This window comes from Cupressus sempervirens, chromosome 11, assembly GCF_028749045.1.
Source record: "Cupressus sempervirens isolate cs-2001-9-10 chromosome 11, ASM2874904v1, whole genome shotgun sequence".
Taxonomy (NCBI): Eukaryota; Viridiplantae; Streptophyta; class Pinopsida; order Cupressales; family Cupressaceae; genus Cupressus; species Cupressus sempervirens.
In genome coordinates this window covers 457,272,293-457,280,878 of record NC_143128.1, presented here as the reverse complement: position 1 = coordinate 457,280,878, position 8,586 = coordinate 457,272,293, and positions in this window count along the sequence as shown.

Genomic DNA, 8,586 nt, shown 5'->3' with positions numbered 1-8,586 from the left:
AGACACAATGTAACCAAATAGCTTCCTTAATGTAACACCAAAATTACATTTCTTAGGATTTAACCTAAGACTAAATTTCTCCATATGATCTAGGATAGGTTCTAGATCTTGAAGATGAGTGTTTCACTACATACTCTTGACCAAGGTCTCATCAACATAGTCTATCATCATTTTATGCATCATGTCATGGAAGATTATTATAACTTCTCATTGATATGTGGCACCAGCATTCTTAAAACTAAATGACATTACATTCCAGTAAAAAGTACCCCATGCACAAGTGAAAGTAGTTTTCTCCTAGTCTTCTAGTGCAGTTTTAATTTGATTATAACCAGAAAAAAAATCCATGAGTGAGTACATTTCATATCCCACTGTCATGTCCACTATTATTTCAATGTTGGCTAGTGGAAATTCATCCTTGGGACATGCTTTGTTTAGATCTCAAAAATCAATACAAACTTTAATAGACTTGTCATATTTTGAGATTGGGACTATCTTTGAGATCCATTCATCATAATCAATAGCACACATGAAACCAAATTTCAAGAGCTTTTCTAGTTCATCTTTAACAAGTAGTACCACATGAGGATACATTTTACTTAGCTTTTGTTTGATAGGTTTCACCCCTGGTGCAACAAAAAAATTATTCATTATGAGATCAAGATCTAAGCCTAGTATATCTATTTAAGTCCATGCAAAATTGATTTTCTTCTCCTAGAAGAAAGCAACAAATTCCTCTTTTTCCTCTTTAGATAAAGACTATGCAAGGTGTATTATATGAGGGTATTCCTTAGTTCCTAGATTGATAGGTTGTGTCAGTCCTATCAACACTAATGATCTCTCATGAAAGTGACTTAGAAGCACATCAAATATCTAATCTGTAGGTATCTCAGAGAGTTTTTCACCTTTGGATATATCTTTTATTTTTACTATTTTTGGTTTTCATACTACCACAATGTGGTTTTCACCATTAGAATGTCTATTATTTTGTTTCTTAATTTTATGACTAAGATATTTTATGTCTACTTTAGTCATATTAACACTTTGTTTACTAGGGAAAGATATTACTAGTTGAACAATGTGTAAATAGCAAGTGAGAGCATAATCATTCTAGAACATAGGGACATTAGTAGATGTATTATTGGAGTTTTAGTCTATTAACTTAGGATAAGTTAGAGAAAGAGTAGTGGGTTCAATGGTGTTCATAGTATAGTCATCAAATGCATGGACAAGTAATTTGAGACCTAAAGAGGTTTCATCCAAAGGTGTGCTTGAATTGCTTTGAGATATAACAACATTAATCAAAGACCCATTAACATTTGAAGGATGAGACTTGTCCTAAAAACTCCTAGATTAATCTCCTATTTCAAGCTTATTTTCATATGTATGAAATTGATCTATGTCCTTGTTTGAATTTTCCTCTGATAGAGAATAAAATTTATATTCTTGAGAGTTTGTGCTACATGAAGGTAGATTGTAGAATTCCCCAATAGTTATGGGGACCCAGTCTCCACTTTCATGATCATCTTCATTTTTATACAGTTGTTCAAAAACTATAGTATGACTAGACTCACCCTATTCCTATCAAATTTGAGGAGTATCTGTAGTGTTTTTAGAGGAATCATTGTTAACATAAACAATACTAACACATGGTACAAAGTCATCTAGTTCTGCAAAGAACATAGCAAGATCTAGTGGAATAAGATAAGGAAAAGTATCTTCATCATCAAAGTTGTCTGCTTGATTATCAAACTTCGTTTGTGACTCATGTTCAAATGAACTATCAGATTTTGGCATAAATTTATTAATCCCTAGATGAAAGGGAACTTTCTTGAAGCCAAAGCTTATTCTATGATAAGGCCTTCCAGATGTTTCCTTGACCATATCAATCAACCCATTGTTATTACATATAATAGGAACAGTTCCTTTGCAGCCAAGGTGCTTTATAAATTTAAGACCCAGTCCATACTTTTTAGGAGTTTAATTCACCAGACTAAGCTATGAGATCAGTTGGGACTTCTTCTTTGTATAACCATGCAGTGATGGCTCTATTTTCATCTTTTTCTTCTAGAGGTATAGTGTCTTTTACAAAGGCACCATTAAATTTAGTCTTAGGTGATACCATAAAAGGTCTCTTCATTTCTGATTGGTTTCCCATAATGATGTGGAGATTCAACAAGAGATGTCAAAGAAAAAATTGGTTCAATTTGAGATTTGCTCATTCTTGTTTCTATTAGCTTGAGAGTCTTCTCCATTTATTTGAGCTTGTTGACATGATTTTCTATATAATCTCTTTTCTTAGGAAAAAAACTACTAGCATACTTGATAATGTTACATGTGTAACTAGTATTAGTAGGTATAGTAACTTGTGATCCTTGAAATTGAAACTTGACACATTGATGGTATGTTGAAGGTACTTCTTGCATTTCATGAATCCATGGTCTTCCTAATAGTATGTTATATACTAAAGGAATATCCAAGACCTAACAAGTAACATCTCTTTCTATAGGATCAAATTAGAGAGGCAACACAACAAGACCTAAGGATTTGCATTCTAATTCATCATATGCTTTGATGGTTATTTTGCGACAAGGATCAATAGACTCTTCATCATAATGATATTGATCAATATTGATCAATATTTTGTGATGAGGATCAATATCTTGAGGTATAACTGCATCACCGAGGGCTTTTTCAAGAATCTTCCTATGAGTAGGAAAGATTTTAAGTAGTTCAAAGATTGTTATTTCAGCATTCATTCATTGCAATTGTTCAAGGATACTATAGTTTGCACTCATGGAGGATGTTGTGATTTTCATATTTTTTTTGGATGGACCAGCAATAGGTTTTTCTTTATGTTGATCTACCTTAGGAGAAGAAGGCACATGGCCTTTGAGTACTATAACCGAGAACATGTAATAGCATTGACACATGATTGTGACCATTCATGATAAAATGTAAGAGATGTAGCACCTCTTAAGAAAAAAATGAGTCTTATGTTTTGTATTATCATTTTTTCCTTTAATTGTGATAACATAACAATGTTCAAATTTGAAAGGCTCATCACAATGTTCAAAATTAAAAGGTTAACTAGGTTGATCACATCATTGGTATATATATAGCTGACCTTGTTATTATTTTTCTGTTTAGAGCTTTCTCTCTTGTCATAATTTGGAAATGGTTCCTTAAAATCTTTGTGATCTAAATTCTTAGTATGTCTACCCACAACTATTTCACCATCATCAATGAGTTCTTGAACCATATGATGTAGATTAATACAGTTGTTTGTTTTGTGACCCTTGCTAATGGAATTCACAATATGCATTCTCATTCCACCATGTAGGTCATGGCTATGCATCATAAGGATGAGAATTATCAAGTGGAGTAATAAGTTGATTTTTAAGTAAAGTTTTATAGATAATGTCTAGAGGTTCACCTAGGGGTGTGTATTCACATTTGGGTTGAGCAATCCATCATGAGTTCTTTTCTTTGTTTCCAAATTACTTGTTATATGAAGTAGATTTCTTAATGGTTTTAGATGAATTGATGTTATCTGTAAGATTAATATCCTCCTTAGAAGGCTTGGGAGAGATATTATATACCACTCCATCATGTGCTACCTCTCAATTTTTATTCACATACTTGGATTTATCTTTGCCAGAGGTAGACCCTTATTTGATGAGCTTTTGAAGGGTTAATTCACCTTTCTTTACCATGGAAAATTCTATTTGTATACCTTGTGTAATCATGTCTTTGAAGGTATGTGGAACTTGAAGTTGTATTCTTTACCCAAAATTAGGTAAAATATTATCCATGAAGATGTCAAGTTTTTCAATTTCAGGGATTTTACGTGTGTATTTGGTATACAATTGTTGCCATATTTGGAAAAATGTTAGGAAATGTCCTCCAATTATTTGTTTAAGGTTAAAAAATCCTGTATGTTGAATATTGTGTGAGTACTTTTGGACAAACATATTAGCAATCCCATCAAATGTTTTAATTCCAATAAGTAATCATGAAAACTATTCCATGGCTTGACCTAGAGTCCATGGGAACAAATGCATAAGATATGTTTGATTATGAATGAATTCCATAGAAAAAGCACCAAACTCCCTCAAGTGATCTTGGGGATCAAATTTTCCTAAGTATTTGTTGTATTTGGGTAACTCAGCTCCTCTAGGAAAATGAGACATATACAAGTCCTTGTCAAAAGAAAATGGACAAATAGTGTCTAACATGCATTGTTTAGTTAGTGTATCTTTATCTTTCAACATTTGGACCAATTGCTCTTGCATGGCCTGGAGTTGTTTTTGTAACTTGGAGGTTTGAGTTTCCTTGTCTTGTGTGACAATTTTTTTAATATTGAAGTGTTGAGGCAGTTTTTCTCCTTCTTGAGTGAGTTTGAAGAAATATTTCTCTTTCTCATTATGGAGTAAGATTTCCATTATTTTTTGGAAGTTTTTATCATTTCAATGTATCTCTATGTTTCTAGTGGTATCTCTTCAGTATCCCCATAATCATTCATATAGGTGTAAGGAACCTTCATCCTTTCATTTCTTTGGAAGTCTTCTCAGTATTATCTCCTAGTATTTTCCATAGTTTCTTGATGTTGATCTACCATTCTAGGAGTGTAGAAGTTTTTAGTTTGTTTAGGTTGTATAAGTGTTTCAAATAGAACTTTAGTTATTTTTTTTAGAGATGTAGTTATCTCATCAATATTGAGATGTTCTTGGAATAATGGATTCCTAACTTGTTGCAAGTTTATGGATAAGACTCTTCGAGCACTAGGTCATGGATCAATAGGTGAAAGAGATCATAAGGACCCTTTACTATACTTAAACTATATGTGAACTTGGGAATGACCTCTACCACAATTTCTACCTCTATCTTTACCTCATCTCAACCTATGGGGAGGAAACACATTTCCACTCTTAGTTGCAACAGTCATAAAAAAATGACTTATGAAAAAGTTTGAACAAGGATCACACTAGAATATTGTCTCAAAATAAGTAAGATTCAGTAAGTATGTTGTATACCTAGTATGAGTAGTAAAAGAAATGGATAGAATAACTAATATTTTTTACTATCATGACACAACATATGACAAACACAAGAGAGAAAATAGGACATCAAAGTAACAAGATTCGTTTGTGTGCAGATTGCAAGTGATCAAATAAGCAAGATGTTTGAGTTTTAGACTATTGTAGACAAAGGCATGACTTAATTTTTTTAGTGAAAGACCAAATTTTGATCAAGTTTTGATGAGGGAGATCAGAATAGCTCACTATTTTTGGACAATTCCTTACAAACTTACATGAGGCAATAACTTTGAGGAAAGAAACTATTGTAAACCAAGTGAGGAAACACCTTTAATAGACCAATTTTGAAAAAATATTTACAATTTAGTGACCAAAGATTGCATGAGGATTCTGGAAGAACCATGCAAGGAAGTACATAAACCCATGAGAGGAAACATAACATCAATTTTTGAGCATTTTCTTGCATGAAGTTTTTTATTGAACCATGTGAGGAAATGATAGATTATTAGTTTGAACAATGTTTTGACATTTTTTATACCAACTAGTGGTGTTTTGGTATATTCTTGCATGAGAAAACATAGCTTCTTGTGTGAGGAACTGCAAAGTGCTGCATGAGGAAATTCATATTTAAAGACCTATAGGTCTTGACTCACATGAAATTTTTCATAAGTGTAGGCACGTAAAGGAAAAACTAATAGGTTTTGACTAAATTTGAAGAGATCTTGATAAGTTCTAACACTTCTTGGAGAGAGTATCGATAGTGTTTCTAGTTTTCAATTAGATGCGGACATTACTTTCAGATTTGGACATCATTTTGGATTGAAAGTAGACAGTTGATTTTTAGAGAAGGGATGCAAGTAGTAGTCATAAACAATCCAACTGAGGACAAAGAAACTCAGAGGGATGGGGGAGTCTTAACTTTTGTGTTTGGACAATTTGGATAATTTGTAGACTCAAAAAAGACACACTTTTATCCCTATAAAAAAAAATGGTAGAGGCAACAAAACCTTTGTCTCACAACTTATGTGCATGTGTTCACCTAACACAATCATGTCACCCCTCTAGAGGGCACTTGTGTTTTTGGTGTATTCCAAGGACTTAATAACATATATGCTCAATGAGCACCCTTGTGGTAGTGGTCAAGGGCATATGCCACCTTCCAACATCTAGGTACATGCCTATGGAGAGGATCTATAGGAGAGGTCCTTCTCCCTCCTTGCACAAAGATTATGCCTCATTTTGGAGGTGAATTAGGTAGCTACTGATTGCAAATTTTTGAATAGGCTTCCATTCATATTAATCCTCAGTGGCATTGCAAATGAGGTAAAGGCTAGTATCCCACACTGACATCTAAAAGTGCACACACTTGACTAGCAAGACTAGGGGCATCACTTCCCAATATAATAGACATAGCCTTTTCTTGATATGCAATATTAGAATAAAGAAGAAGAAATTAACATAGCTTTAGAGTCTTTAATTGTACAAATATTCTTTATTATAGTAAGTTGGAATCATTGGTGTTAGGTGTGTGCTCACTTGGGTTATTCCTAGTGGTTGGATTGCTCCAATAGGCCCTCTAAAGGCTGAGTGAGAGTGTAGCTTAGATTCAAGGGTCCAAGTTTCTAATTTTCCTAAAGGGAAAAGAGCATAATCCTCTACCTCATCACCTTACCCAAACACATAAAAATTATTCATCACCAAGCTAGCTTATCAATCCCAACTTGTCTTTTTCCAAGATTTTGATTTTCATAAAAGGGAAAGAGAATCATCTCTTCATAAAATTATTTTCTTGGGAAAACTGCTACCTTTCTTGCCTCCCTTGCATACCATCTTCCAAAGGGGTCTAGGTTTTCAATTTACTCTTGGGCATCACTTCCAAGTAGAAAAGAGAATATTCCCCTATTCCTTTGTTTAGAGCCCTACAAAGTTCACAAGCCCTATTCAACTATGTGTATCGAAAAACATTAAAATAAACACATTGATTTAGTAGGTTTGAATTTGTTCTTTAACTAGTAGATCTTTGACAAAATGTCTTGCAACCAAATTGTTAGTACTTTTTGTATGTTTATTTCAAGTTGTCTTTGGCAATCATCCTATAGACCACTGTCAAGTTGCTTCAAAATTCATAAAACATAAAACATATACTTCATAAACAAGAGGTTAGATCAAAGAATTAGACTTAAAAATGTAAATTTTCCCTATTATGATGTCAAGTCTCACATGAGAATTGGTATCTTATTGTGGGAGGATTCTCTTTATGTTGCACAAGAAAGTTCTTTCACTATGCAAGCATATGAGTTACCATGTGAGGAAGTTCAATAATTGGCACGAACTTTTAGTTTTCTCACGTGAGAAAGCTTCATGTCACATGAGGATTCATTGTTTTATACAGATAGAAAAATGTAGAATGTCAAAAAATGAATAAAATGAGGCCAAAATTTTGATTTTTTTGCCCCACAATGGGTGCCAAAAATGTGAGTGTTAAATATGTGCCTCTAATTCTACACACACTTCAACATGATAATTATTTGTTAGTAACATCCCAAAATGAATATGAGATTATTCATTTGTTATGCCTATACAAGGAAATCTATTACCTTCTAACTAGAATAGGTTTTACTATTCACTCTTAGAATTGAGAGTTTAGTAACTAGACCAAACTATTACAAAGGATTTATGAATGCAAATGCAATCTAATCTATGTTCTTGAATGCAAAGATTATGAATTAATCTAAATGAATTCAAATCAATCTAAGAACAATGAAGAGTAAGTTAAGCTAAATGAATGCATTTTAGACTAAATGATGAGAATATAACACAAAAGAGATTCAAATGCAAAGCACTTGAGTGATCAATCTAATAGTGATTTGATATTCTTCATGTGCATCCTTTTAAATGAGCAGTCAGGAGTCTCTTTTTATAGAATCTTGGACCCAATCAATGATCAAGATTAAACCAAGTGTATGATTTAGATTGAAGGTGAGATTGAGTCCTCTATTTTTGATGGAGTTGAATGAGATGAAATAGGAGATAGCATTAATCCATTCAAATATGTGCTCATAACTATTTGTCTAATTAATTAAATAATTAGTTTCAACAATTTTGATGAGCATATTTGATTTAATCAATATATTTAATTCATTTTTCATATGAGATGAATTAGGAAATAATATTGATCCTTTCAAACATGACATCATAATAAAATATTCTAATTAATTAAATAATTAGTTTCAACACTTATGATATGTATATTTAATTAATTCAATATATTTTAATTCCTTTTTTTTATATATATTAGCTAAAGAGGGTATAATTAATTTAATTAAAGTACTTAGGACTTATAATTAAATTATTGATTAGGAGAATAATTTAGTAAATTTCAATCAATATTTAGGAATTAAATAAAGTATGTGATTAATATAGATTAGTGATTTTCTGCATTTGATACTTAGGTGGAGTAAAGATGATCAAATAAAAAATGCCTAGAATACCAATGTTCCAATTTAGGGGTATTAGAAATAGAGGACCAAGATACATGTCCTTTGAA